Source organism: Triturus cristatus, chromosome 7, assembly GCF_964204655.1.
Source record: "Triturus cristatus chromosome 7, aTriCri1.1, whole genome shotgun sequence".
In the NCBI taxonomy this organism is placed as follows: Eukaryota; Metazoa; Chordata; class Amphibia; order Caudata; family Salamandridae; genus Triturus; species Triturus cristatus.
This window is the reverse complement of record NC_140590.1, coordinates 77,992,754-78,007,569: the sequence shown is the minus strand read 5'-3', so window position 1 is coordinate 78,007,569 and position 14,816 is coordinate 77,992,754. Positions and strand designations below refer to the sequence as shown.

Below are 14,816 nucleotides of genomic sequence, written 5' to 3'. Positions count from 1 at the left end.
TTCAAAAGGGCTTTATTCCAATAACTCGAGTTATAGGGAGAATAGTTACATCACCACAAGGGATCAGGAAGGGTCTTCTGCTCAGAATATTCTCAAAATAATATTCTCAAACTTTATTCACAGAGTACAGTATATATACATTCAATATTATACGTAAGCAGGAGTGCTTCAGGCAGAGCAAGAGAGAATGAGATAAGAGCATGTGGGCGTGTAAGTAGGCGTGAAGGTGGGCGTCCATGTGGGCGTCCACGTGATGATCATTGGTGAATGTCATAGGTGGGTGGATACCTGGAGGGGGTTGCGTGATCAGCTGGAACTTTACTGGAACTTTGCCTTACTTGTGCTCAACTCGAGCATGACGTGTAATTGACGTGTGACTGGGGGAAGGCTGCTTGTGCAGTCGGGGAGTCTGGAAGAGAGGCCTTCAGTGTCAGGACGACCAGTACATCTTGTATTATCTGATATCTAAAGTCCGGAGCAGGGACTGATTTGTGACATAGGTTGCCCATCACCAAGAGCCAATGTGGCATCTATTTCTTCATTCACTGCGTAGGCCTTACATGGGGGCTATGGGCTTTTCACTGACGTGAGCTTTGCAATCACACAAAAAGAGACAGAAAGGCTAGGCTCTCTCCTTTGCAGATGGGTTATGTTTATTCCTCCTTCTCCAGGCAGGAATGTGGTTCAGTAGGAGTAAGCAGATAACCGTGCTCAATACTGTCTCGGCACCTCGGACAGGGCCCCTTTGGCTGAGGCCCAAGTGTGCAAGGCCAAGGATACGCAGCTGCAGCTCTCAGAGCTCTCAGAGCGTCTGAGGCCTGAAACCTCTTTTCGGCTCTGGCTGAGCCAAAATAATGGGCTTTCATGAAAATGACACGAGTATAGAAAACATGATGCAAAACGTGTAGGCCTCAATGTAGATTTGTCGTTTCTCTCATGGGAGACTGGATGATGGCAGGCCACGTTTATAGTATAAGCATCATGATAGACAGGCCATGGAGGGGAAATGCATGGGATACATGCATGTGTACATAAATGATGGGGAACACACAGGGGACACATAGGCCTCATAATTATTATTTCCTCAGCCTGCCAACTAACTTCACCCATTATGCCACAGATCAACTTGTCCTGCAGCTGCTGAGTCCCCAAAACCCGGGTGACCTTCCAGCACTTCATCCAGGAACCATCACCTCCTGAGGGACAGTGGCACTGTCCCCTGCATCCTGCAGACAGCAAATGAAGTACGAAGAGGACTCCGGAACTGCCAAAAGCCAAAGCCCCCAAGTACCGCTACATCTGAGCCCCCCAGCCCGTGAAAAAGTGGGCCAACAGTGTCAGTGTGGTCCCCAAGCCCTCGAGGTACTGAGTCCACTGTGGAGTGACACCTCATAATTGCCCGACATCGCCTGCAACCTCTGTGTGTAGGTTCCCTCCACCACAGGGGTTGCAGGGTGGAGAAACCCTACACTCCAAAGACCCTCTGCACCCAGAATCCCCATCCCGAGGAGAAGAGGACCAAAGGTGTCCCCACGTCCCCCAACATCGCAAGAACCGAAGCCAATTGTTGGTTTCTACGGACTGCCCTCCCAGTCTCTTCCTGCAGCCTCTTTGTGACCGTATAAAACCCCATTAGCTTGTATTGGGCAACCAACGCTGTTAGCACCACTGCACCCAGCCACCTTAGTGCCACTGGAGGTGACCTGTTGGTGGTGGTTTTGACCTTGCCCTGTACTCACCTTTGACCCAAGACACTGGTTTTATAATTCGCTGACAAAAACTGGTAAACTGCATATGTTTTTACTTTCATAGGTTAACATTGCAGCTCTCAAAATTGACGACTTTTTAAACTTAAAAGTATTTCTCTTTGAAAATGTACTTCCCTGAACAAATTGTTTATTGTGCCTAAAAATATATAAAGATATTCAATGTTATTGATGCACACGCTTCAGAGTAAATATACACAGTAAAAACAATTTCCAATGTGAACTTCAGCTCTTCTTGTTTATTCATAAAGGATTCTTCCACTCCCAACGCGTTTCGTCGTTTGTGGCGTATATCCCATACGACTTCCTCAGGGCTGGAAGTAACATAAGTATCAATTGTAGCGAATTATAATAATGATGGGCAACAAACAGATTCATGCCCCAAAACTGTGTACCTAGTGCAGAGGAATCAAAGGTGCATACAGGTGCTACATACGTGTCCACAGTTGTGAAATTTATAGATACAACAGTAAACAGAGTAGTCTCAAAACATACTAAACACATTCTGGAAAACAAAATTAACAATTCTGTATTTTTGTGACACAATGATTTGTAACCAATGATTGATTCACTCACCAACCCTAGTGAATTGCATGCTTTGTGTAGCTACACGTATGGGATATACCCCTCAAACGACAAAACGCGTTGGGAGTGGAAGAATCCTTTATGAATAAACAAGAAGAGCTGAAGTTCACATTGGAAATAGTTTTTACTGTGTATATTTACTCTGAAGCGTGTGCATCAATAACATTGAATTTATATCAATCTTTGATTGAGCTCGTAGGGGTTTTGTGTGGTGTTCCCTATATTGATAGCACCGCTGTAAATTTTTTATTTCTATGTTAGATTCTCGGATTAATTTTGAGCAATTCTGTTTGTAGCGCCACATAGCCTTTCACACCCACTAAGTATTGTAATATATAAAGATACTTGCTATTTTTTATAAGTCACTGTGGATCTCCTTATTGAGTCGTGTGTATCATTTATTAACTGTTGTGTGTATGTGCAGATGTCTTGCACTCCTCCAAGATAAGCCTAAGGCAGCTCAAATACACTACTCCCTAAAGAGCGCCTTGGGATTGCTAGTGCAAGCCCCTGTCCACCTATAAGGGAACCCCTAGACTCTTTCACGATATATCTTATTTTGGTATATCATATAAAGAGCCAGCTTCCTGCAACGTGACTGCAGTAATCCTTTAGAATGTGACTAGGTCCGGTTTGGAAGACAATGGGGCAGATTTATAAGCCCCTTGAGCCTCTTTTACGCTGCCGTTGCGACGCAGCGGCGGCGCAAAACCAGCGCCAGGCTGCGGGGTATTTACAACGTGACGCATCTGGGATGCGTCACGTTGTAAAGCCCTGCACCAGAAGTAGGCGTTCCTGCACAGGGGGGGGGGGGTGCGTTCCGTCGCAGGAACGCCTCCTAAAAGTGACTGAGTGAAATCTACAAGATTTCACTCAGTCACTTTTGAGCTCATGCTGCGTCAAAACCCTGCGGCTGCTTAAAGCAGGCGTAAGGATTGATGCAGCATTGTGAAGATAGGGCCCCCCAAAGCATTGCTGGAGCTGCATCGTGCTTGCGACGCAACTCCAGCAATGCGCCACTTTTACGGCACAGATGCGTCATGTATTTGTGCCGTTTTTGCCCCATGGTGCGCCGCATTGTAAATGCTGATATGCAGGGATGCACCAGTTATTGTAAATATGCCCCATACTATCTATTGTGTCTCCTGATGTGTGTGATGGATTAGGAGGAGCTGCTGTAGCTTTTGTGTGTCTAGGACTGAGTGGATAGTTCTATGGTGTGGCATATTAGGTTTGTCAAACCATATGTTGAGGTCAACAAGGATGCATAGGTTTGTTTGTATTGTAAGAAGTTTAGAGATTGTGTCTAGGAATGTGTCAGTAATTTTGGTGGTGGTCTGTAGGGAAGTAGAAAGTAACATGTAAAAACTGGGTTAGGAATACATCTAATAAGGAGGGTCTCACAACCTTGATGCACTTTGTAGTTTCTTCAAATATGACGGCTATGCTACATCCTCTTTTTTGTCTATGTGATTTTGTGTCACAGTTGGATATCTTGGTGGAACAGCTTCATGCAATGCCAGTGACATATCTTCCCCCAGCCATGATTCTCTTCAAGCACAGCTACAATTGCTGCCAGGGTGAACCACTAAAGTCAATAAATTAACCTGTGCTTAACTCCCTGCTAGCTTGGCACAAAAGTAGTCAGTCTTAACTTACAGGCAATGTGTAAAGTATTTATGCAGCACAAAACAGTAAGAAATTGAAAACAAACACAAGAAAAATCTTAAACCAATTTTAAAAAATGCATTACATTTCAATAATTATTTGACACCAAAACAGCAAAAATCCAATTAGTAGAACCAGAGTTATGAATTTTTAAATGTTTTGTGACAATCCAGCACTAAGAAGCAAAAAGCGCAAACCGTGGTTATCTGGTTGCAGTAGACCGGGTCCAAGTCACAAGTTCTGGCTGAGTGCGGGCTAGATACAGGACAGAATTCAGCTGAAAACAAAATACTTTGTGGCCTCTGCATCAAGATATAAAGCCCTCATGTCGAGGTGCACAGGCCAGCATTGAGGAGTCATTGACAAGAAGCTGCGATGTGAGGTTTGCAGTCGAGATGCTTCACGCAGCGGAAGAGCAGATAAGTTGTTGAAGGGAGCTTGAGATGTGGGATCCTGCATCATCGTCAGGAAAGCCCTGAAGCTGCTAAGACTTGCACTAGAATGCTTCAGTGATCAGGATGAGATGAGTCATGCTGGGCTGGTGTTAAGCTACATCATGCTGCGAAGAGTTGCGAGGGGTTTTGTGGACCTTGAAAAGGCCTGCTATGTCCCAATGGCTTGAACGGGGGGTCAGTACGACCCTTAGGGATTCTGAGGAATCCTGGGTCCATACAGAGAGGCTGGATTCAGCAGACAGCTCACGGTAGCAGAAGAGTCATGGTGCAGCAACAGCAGGCCTTGGGCAGCAAAGCTGTCCTTGGTCAAGAGATTGGGGCTTGGGCAGCAGGGAAGACTTCACAGCTGGGTAATCCTTCTTCCTGGCAGAGTTCACAGGTTCAGAAGTAATTTGAAGAGATGGGTCTGAGGGTCCAATACTCATACCAGGATCCTTCTTTGAAGTCGTAGAATTTTTTTGAGTTTTCTTCTATAGAATTGTCCAGATTTCCCTGCCTCTCTGGTCCCAATCTGTCTGGGAGCACAATAGGCTGGTGTGAAGTCCTTTGTATGTGAGCTGTTCCAGTGCCCCTGAGGTGTAAGTGTGGTCTGTGGCAACTCTGCCCCTCAATCAAGTCAGTGATGACCAATCCTGCCAACATCAAGACCCTCTATTGTGATGCTGTCTGGGAGGAATAAAGGCCAACTGACAACTACACCTAGTCATGTGACCAAGGAACAGGCTGCAAGAGTGAAATAGTTGCAATAAGAAATTGCTAACTTTCTAAAGTGTCAAGTTCAGAATTGTGACTTAAAATCCGACCTTACCGTTAAAGAGGGTTTTAAATTACAATTCTTTAGACACCCACTGTGACTTCCCTACCTACTCCCAATCAAAAGTTAGCTCTAAATGTAATAAGGTTACCCACTGTTATCCTATGGGGGAGGTGGGCTTCACAGTAGTGAATTTGTGAGATTTTCACTACCAGGACATATGAAACATAAAAGTACATGTCCAACCTTTTATCTACAATGCAGTCTGCCCAATGGGCTTTCTAAGTCCTACCTTAGACATGACATATGTAAAAAATAGGGAGTTTGAGCCTTGGCAAGGGGGTTATATTGCAAGTCAAATTGGCAGTTTAAAGTAAAAACAGGCTACAGTAGAAGACTTGGAACATGTTTTAAGGGATACTTAAGTGGGTGGTACAATAAGTGCTCCAGGCCTACTAGTAGCATTTCATTTAGAGTCCTTTGGTGTATTTGTTGCATAGAGCGTGTGAGGTAGTGATTGGTTTAAGCGTTTGCTATTTATGATGATATTCAAAGACGAGTGGATGAGTGTAGGTATGCTGGGAAGTTTTTGAATGTGTGAGATTATGGTCACATACATTGTGTATGTGTGTTTGATTTTGTTGTAGTTAACATTTGGGTCTGTCCCTTTCCTTTGCCCCCCCCCCCCCCAATCCGGCAGGCACCAATGTTTGTGGCCGAGAGTGAACTCCATTCCAGTGTTCTTGCCACTCACTCCCTTTTCCCTGTTCTTTCTAAAATCCCTTCAACTGGCAGCATGTAGCTGTCTGAATACCAGCAAAGGTACACAAGGACAGGAGACTCAACAACCTGGCAGCACCTGCTCGTGTTTTGAGAATCTTATGGCTCAACCTGTAATGCTGGACTGTCTGGAGACGCAAATGATGCGATGTTATTAATCCCAATTGATTGAGAAAGATGGTTACTGAGCCACCCAACGTTGTGAAGAGAAAAAGTTTTGGTTGCAATTGACCTACTATGAACTCTTTGAAATCTTCCACTTCACTGGACCTCAAACCCAGGAGAGAAAGGCATTGGCGCCCATCATTGTATGAGAGGATAGCCCCCTGTGGTTGATTAAAAGGCAGGTCTGAAATAGATCTGAGTATAATGCACTGCTCTTTATATAACATATGCATATTTAACTTATCTTTCATATATCTGACATATATATCATGGACGTTGTAATTTCGTTTTACCTTTTAGCAAGCAAGTGTGGATTTGGCAAGCCTAATTTATCTGCAATGTGTAATAATGCCCTATTCGATTCAAAATATCTGGGAAGCTTGTTTAATTAAAATAAAAATCTGTGGCATCAGCAGAAATGATATAACAAGTGTCCCATTTACTTGCCAGGAAGTACTTATGACTGGCACCATAAAATGTTGAACAATTAGAGTCATTTATTTGGAGCTTTCAGCTAGACTTGTTTAGGAGCTCGATCTTTACTGTTTCCCTTGTGTTTGTAATTCTAAAACATTTAGGGGCAGATTTACAAGCCCCTTGCAACACATTTACGCCGCCGTTGCGTCACTTTTGTGATGCAGCGGCGGCGTATATCATGCGCCATGTTGTGCCATATTTACAATGTGACGCATCTAGGGAGATGCATCATGTTGTAAACCCCTGCGCCACATGACACCTGTGTCAGGTTTCATGTGGGCGTTCCAGCGCAGGGTGGGCATTCCCTCACAGGTACGCCTCGTAAAAGTGACGCAGTGAAATCTACAAGATTTCACTGAGTCACTTTTACGGCCATGCTGCGTCAAAACCCTGCGCCTGCTTGAAGCAGGCGTAAGGATTGACGCAGCATGTTAGCCATAGGGCACCCCCGAGCCTTGCTGGAGCCGCGTCCGCTGGGGATGTGACACGCATCTGCCCATCCATGCGCCATGGCGTGCCGCATTATAAATGCGGCGCATCAGTGGTGGCGCACGGGTAGTTTTGCTGGTCGCAAGCGTTCTGCCGCATCCCTACTGATTTGCAGAGATGCACCAGACCTTGTAAATCTGCCCCTTAGTTTTCCATGGTTTCTTTTTGAGCTGTCTGCTTATTCATTTTATAATGATATTATATCTAATGGCTCTCAATGCAATTATGATAGGTTCCAGTGTCGCGCTTGCAGGCCTGCTTTCCAAATGCAAAATGTGTCCAAATTCAACTTTAGTGTTTGGGGCACGTAATAATTAATAAGCTACAATGTTGGCATATTAGGTACCCCTAGGTGTCCCAGGGATGGGGTGGGGTCAGGTATCTAGAAGGAGGACCCTTATAAAATGCCCTGGGTTTAGTGAAGTAGCACATTTCACTCCCCATATTGTGGTAGAGTGCCTCACAAAATCAACTTTAGTGCTAGAAGCACTGTGGAGTGAGTATCTGCAATATCTTTTACATATTTAGAACCCCTAACGTCTTCCCTAGGTATCCCTGGGGTGTGGGGTCCTGTAGATATAGGCAGTGTCCTTATAAAAGATATTTTACCCTGGTGTTAGAAAAATGGTCCAAGTCATTATTCCCATTGCAAATCCCCAGCCACATAGGCTAACATGACAAGAAGTTATTAAATATTAACTAACGTCAAGGGGGTAATAAAAATATAATTCAAGGGCTTCCTAGAATGGTATTGATAATAAATCCAACAATATGGTATTATTGAATGTATCCTAAAATGGATTGACAGGAAGTTATAGGACATTCGCTGAAAGCCAAAATTGAGTCTCGGGTGCTCTGATCGGATTGGCCAGAGTTAGGTGGATAAACCAGTCTGCTTTGATAAGGTGATAAGGAGCCCTGGAGGCAGAGAGCCATTCTGGGTTCTACTACATAGGAATGCGTTGGCAGGGGTTGTAAAACATCTTCTTCGAAGAGAAGAGGAGTCAGACAGTGTACATTTGGTACAGTTACTGCCCTACGCTTCTGAACCCAGCCAGAAGGCAGGCCTTAGGCAATAATTTCCAGATGCAAGGGGGAGAAAGCATATGTAGGTGAGCCTTCCTGTAGGCTGGTTTAGTTAGCTCTTCTCTCTCTGCTGGAAAGTCAGCCATGATGAATTTTGGAGAAATGGTGCTTTCTGGGAGAATATAGTGCCACACTTTGGAGGATGTGGTCAGACCCTGGGGTGTTGCCCTGCACCCTATTGGACAGGAGTGCCCTCCTGCTTGACCAAGAGAACTTGGAATAAGTATCTGAGAGGGGCAGAGCCTCTTAGATCTGCTGCTTGAAACAAGAAGAAGAAGAACTGTCCATGGCGCGAAGTTCGATTTGCACCAGACCCTGCACTCTGAATGACTGCGCCTGCTGCACAATCTGGAACTACAGACCTGTGGACCTACCTTGCTTTAAAGGGACTAAAGAATGGACTCGCTGCAAGCTACAAGTTAACAGAGCTCACCAGGACCATCACCACCAAGAATCCACAGCCTGGAGTACTACCAGTGGATTTGCAAGGGTTTTGTCCAAGTGGATTGTGGGAATTGAAGTCCCAAACTTTCAAGGACCATCTGCAGGCTTCCAGACCCTTAAAATACGTTTTGAACTCTTTGGAACCCTCAAAGAACTCTCAGGAAGACATTCTAGAAGTTTGGGGAAGTTTGGAGCATCTTTGGAAAAAAGCTCCATAAATGGAGTGACTCGACCTGGCCAGCCAAGCTGGCGACCCTCAACTGTGAGCCGGCCTGCCATCCAGGTACGTCCTGGTGAAAAGCCTTTGAGGTCCGACTTACAGAGTTTGACTGGGAGTTGGCTGAAATCAAAGTCAGCGAACCCTCACCGAAGGTGGCCTGGTGAAGAGCAGTGAGGAACCTCTAAAGAAAAAGCTCCATTTAAGTTTCTAAGTCATCATCTGATCAGATGATTTTGGCAACCTCGAACATGACACTCTGATCGTCAAGGGAATAATGGAAACAGGTCCTTCCCCTTTCATTGTCTACTCTGGCATACCCTTGGTAAAACACAGGAAAGATATGAACAGAGTTTTCAATATCTTTATTGAAGCAATTGTAATCTTGCTTAGAAAGAATGAGCTTCAATTATTTGCAGATAAAACAAAGCAAAGCAGGCAGCATTAGGAGCATGGTGAAGAGAATAAACAATCCAACCCTGTCAGTCTGATTTCTAAATATCTATTGTTAGAAATGAAGGTGTCTAGTTAGCAGAGGTTTGTGCCCTGTCCAAGTAGGGACCCCCTTGGGAGCTTGGCATGAGCAGTCAGGCTTATCTCAGAGACATTGTGTAAAGCATTTGTACAAACACACAGAGTAGCACAGTGGACTCTACACCAGTTTAGAAAAATATCCAATATTTATCTGAATAAAACAAGACCAAAACGACAAAAATCCAACATACACAAGCAAAGATATGACTTTTAAAAGGTTCAAAATAGTTCAGTGCATAGGAAACTATAGTTGCATCTCTTTTTATCACAAAGTATTTGGGATGTGCCAAAATCAAAGACGAAAACAGGAGCTGAGGAGTTAAGGCACTGAAAAAGCAAAGCAATGCATTGATTCCTTACTCCCAGGGATAGTGATGCGTTTATTTCTTACAAGGCCCGAGCGGTAAACTCCATTCCACTTGCGGCGTTTGTGAAATTTGGGCACTCTGTGCTCAGCAGAGTTCCTGAATTCAGTCTTTCGGGTACGGAGCATAGTTTTTTTTTCTATTCACGCCCATGAACTTTGTTGACACTCGACCACGAGCACCAAGATACACTTTGGCCACTTGTGGGATTTCTCGCACCACTGGCAAGCTTTCACGAGACTTCACGCTCATTTGCTTGGCTTCCGGCCACAACAACACCAATCTAGTGCTGATTGTGCTTGTAAATGGAGAAGTTGAGCAGCTTTTCTGCTGGAAATGCATCGGGGAAGCTTTTGGAGTGGATTATCATCTCAAACTGGCCATTGGGATTGTTTTTTCTGTGGGAGAAGCCTTTTTTTTTACTTCTTTTTTAAAGAGGAAGTAAGTGTCCCAGAGACATCAACTTCCTGTTCCTGTCCATCTGGCTCCTCCCAGTGCTTAGTCCCTCTCCGGGTCACTTTTCGTTGGGATTTGGAGCTGCAAGGATCACTCTCCTTGTCTGCTGCATATATACCATTTTATTTAAAGACTTTGTACTTGAGATCTCACAAGTAAGTTTAAAAACTGCTGTGTACGGGTGTTGTATGTTTGAATGGGGGCATGCACCTGGATTTATTTGAACTTTCATTCCATTTTTTAAATTTATTGTGGTGGGTGCCTTGCAGTTTTAGTAGGGGCCTTGTTATTTTTTTGTATGAAAGTTTTCTTCTTTTATAAAGGAAAAATGTTGAACTGTTCAGTACATTTTGTTCTCCATGTTTTTTAATGTTTGCAATATTGATTTATTTAATTCATTAAGTGGCCTAGCATGCCAATGGGACTTTCAGCTAGTAGACCCAGTACTAGTAAAGGGTGCATTAAACAACTGGTTATGTGGTGTATGTAGAATTGAAATGTAATTTAGGCCATGGATGGCATTGGATTAAAGGGCAAAATGTGTTTTGGGGGGTATTTCAAGTTATATTTGATGCCTTTGGAGGGTGTGTGTTGTTGTAACATTTCTTAGTCCAGTTAATTTTTGTTTTTGGCTTTGCTGAATTAATGCTCTTTTTTTGTATTATCAATCCATAGCTCCTTTGTCTGGCCAGTGTATGAGTGTGTTTGTCATAGGCCACCATTTGTCTTTCTTTTCCATGTCATGTGGCCAGGGGCCATTTTGTATAATCAGTGCCCAAAGGTTTGAGAAAAAAGTGATTTTTTCAGAATAATTTGAGGTTTGCAGGCGATTCTGGGTAGGAAAATGTTAGCAGGTTCATGCAAGTCACACCTGGCTGGACTCCCCCGGGTGTCTATTTTTCAGAAATGTGTGGGTTTGGTAGGTTTCCCAAGAGGGCCGCCGAGCCTGGGGCAAAAACACCCAGGTGATCCCGCTTGTAAAACTAGGTTGTTTTGTGAAAGGTTATTTTGATGTCTCCTCAATCCGTTTTGGGCCCTTGCTTGTCGCAGGTACTTGACCCACAGACACGAGTGAGGTACCATTATTATAGGGAGAGCTGGGGGAACGCTGAGTGGAAGGAAAATTGTGGATCCACGCAAATTCTAGAACTTTCATACACAGAAATTTCAGAAAAAAGTGATTTTTTCAGCTAGATTTAAGTTTTGCAGGGGATTCTGGATAGGAAAATGTTGGGGACCCACACAAGCCATACCTCGCTGGACTCCCCTGGGTGTCCAATTAAAAAAAATGTATAGGTTTTCTAGCTTTCCCTCGGTACCGCCAGAGCTAGGGTTCAAAATCTACAGCTAGGCACCTTGCAAAAAAAGGGTAAGTTTCCACTATGAAAATGTGGTGTGTCCACGTTGCGTTTTGGGCCGTTTCCTGTAACGGCCACTTGGCCTACCCACACAATAGAGGTACCATTTTTCTTGGAAGACTATGGGAAATGCGGATTGGGTAGAATTTTGTGGATCCACGCAGATTCCAGAACTTTCCACCACAGAAATATGAGGGAAATGTGTTTGTTTTTTACATAGTTTGGGGTTTGCAAGAGATTCTGGGTAACAGAACCTGGTGAGAGCCAGTCAAGTCATCCCATCCTGGATTCCCCCGGGTGTATAGTTTTCAAAGATTTTCAGGTTTGCTAGGTTTCCTTAGGTGCCACCAGAGCTAGGGTTCAAAATCTACAGCTAGGCATTATACAAAATAGGGGTCAGTTTTTACTGTGAAAAAGTGGTGTGTCCATGTTGCATTTTGTGCCGTTTCCTGTCGTGGGCACTAGGCCTACCCACAAAAGTGAGGTACCATTTTTCTTGGAAGACTTTGGGGAATGCAGGGTGGGTGGAATTGTGTGGATCCACACAGATTCCAGAACTTTCCACCACAGAAATGTGAGTAAAATGTGTTTTTTATTACAAAGTTTGAGGTTTGCAAGGGATTCTGGGTAACAGAACCTGGTAAAAGCCAGACAAGTCACCGTATTCTGGATTTCCTTGGGTGTCTAGTTTAAAAAAATGTAAAGGTTCTTTTAGGTTTCCCTAGGTGCCGGCCGAGCTAGAGTTTAAATGTACAGCTAGGCACTTTGCAAAAAAAGGGTCAATTTTCACTGTAAAAATGAAGTGTGTCCAAGTTGCGTTTTGGGCGTTTCCAGTCACAGGCACTAGGCCTACCCACACAAGTGAGGTACCATTTTTATCTGGAGACTTAGAGTAAGACAGAATTGTAGAGCAACTATTATTATCTATCAACTTTTGATGCATTCTGCCTTCCAAATGAAAGACATGTGTCAAAAGAAGTCACTTTGAAAAATGTCCTATAATTCTCATGCTAGTATGGATACTCACAATTTCAGAAATGTACACATACCTACTGTTTCTAAATAAATTGCTATATCCCGGTACCTAAAAAAAAAACATTGCAAGATTCTGCTCAGTAATTGGCTCTGGGTTCGTCGGGTTCTTGGTGATCCTACAAGTCCTATATATCCCCACAACCAGAAAGGTCCAGCAAATGTAATGGTATTTTGCTTTAAAACATCCGTCATAACTAGTAGAAGTTACAGGTGAAAACTTTGGCACAAATAACAGTTTTTCTCAACGCATTTACAATTCTTCCTATTTCCAACTATTAATTACTATAAAGAAACCTTGAAGGATCTGCACAATTGACCCCTTGCTGAATTCAGAAATGTCTAGCTTTTCAGGATCCATTATTGCTTTCATTCCCATTTCTTCCATTTACTGGAAGAAGGATGAAAGCACAAAAAATAGCAAAAATAGGCTATGTCCCAGTAAAATGCCAAAGCTGTGTAAAGAATTTTGGTTTTCTGACAAACGTCTGTCAGTCCCTGAAAGCTGGGAAAATTGTGATTTCAGCCCCACAAACCCTTGGTTGATACCATTTGCAGGGAATAAACCAGACGCTTTCATTTGCAGCACTTTTGTCCCATTTTTCCCCCCCAAAAACAAAATGTATCTGCGTTTTGGCAAATTTCTGGGTCCCCTTTAGGGGAATCCACAAACCCTGGGTACCTTTAGAATCCCAATGGTGTTGAAAGAAAAGGACGCAAATTTGGCGTGGATACCTTATGTGGTCAAAAAGTTACAGGGGCCTAAGCACGAACTACCCCAAATAGCCCAAAAAATGCTGAGCACGGGGGGAGGGAGGGGGAAGTCTAGCAGCGAAGGGGTTAATCTCCCTGTGCCTAAAAAATGAACGTGTCCTCATGTAATGCAACTGGTGCTTGTGTAAAGCGCTCTGATACCTGATACCTTTGGTTCAAGTTTGTGCTATATAAAACTCCATAAAATAAATAATAAATAAATAAATAAACATGCCCCTACTGTGTCTGTGCCATTCACAGACATTGTAAATGCAGTGAAGTCATTTTGAGTACAGGGGCAAGAAGTTTGACATTATGAACTCCACAGATCCAGGATGGTTCTACTAAAAACTGGGAAGTTTGGTACCAAAGGTCTCAGCACCTTAAACCCACACTGATGCCAGTGTTAGAGTTAATGTAGAAAGCACCGACAAGTGATCAGCCCTGGTGCTCTTCTTAACTGGCTACCAGCAATCTGCCACCACTAGACAAGTTTTTGGACCCCTGGGTAGGGAGCCCTCCGCTCTCTGGGTCCTGAAACATAGCACATCCTGGGCAGATGTGTCATGCCTCATACCCCAGGATGGGCAGGGTCCACAAAGGGGAAGCTTCAAAGCTTTGCTGCCTTTGTTGGCTATCCACAGCCTCTGCTGCTTTCAGCAGCTGGATCCCACCGGTTCTAAATCCCACTTTGGGTGGGAGAATCGATGTAAAAACCTAGTGAAAAAGGGAGATGTGCCCACCTCTGCCAACCCCACCCCTCAGGTGAGGGAGGCAAAATGAAGGCCATATCTCAGTCCCCTCCATCTCGGAGGTGCCTATGTCCCTCTCCCACTGGAAGGTGGCATTAGAGGGGGTGTTGACACCACAGGAAGAGACGCATTGGTCCTAACCTGCACACCCTATAATGCCTCTAAATCTAGTATTTAGGGGCACCTCTTAACTTCGCCCCTTTGATATGACAAGCTAAGAAGGTTGACCGAAGAGCTGTGCAGCAGTGGAGAAGATGACGACGACTGACTTGGCCCCAGCCCTGCCGGCCTGTCTCCTCCTCCAGTGACCCTGCTTCCAGAAATCGGCGTGGCCCTCAGTCAGCAACCTCAAGGACCTCGGAGGACCTGTGCTGTCTCCGACAAAGACTCCTGTTTCCCATGGGCACTGGATTTATTAAGCAAAGAAACAAATACCAGTCTCCGGATCCTGACAGATTTGCTACACTGCACAAATCTGCACTGTACAGCCATGGCCTCAGTTGGTGTGGCTCACCTACCCTGTGAAGTCTCCCAAAAAGGAACCCCTGCATCCTCTGCCCCCGAATTTGGTTAGCCCAGCCGTCAGTGCCCAGGTGTCCCCCAGCTATCCCAATTTCCTGCCCTGTCATTGGATGCCCTCGTCCAGCCTTCTGGTCCAAGCCTGCAGCATTTCTTCACAA

General features: G+C 44.4%; 1 long non-coding RNA gene across 2 annotated transcripts in view; it reads right to left on the bottom strand.

Annotated features, from left to right (window-relative positions):
• Positions 1-14,816, bottom strand: part of LOC146808861 (uncharacterized) — a 62,664-nt gene that overhangs the window by 34,770 nt on the left and 13,078 nt on the right. The gene's annotated exons all lie outside the window — the stretch shown is intronic.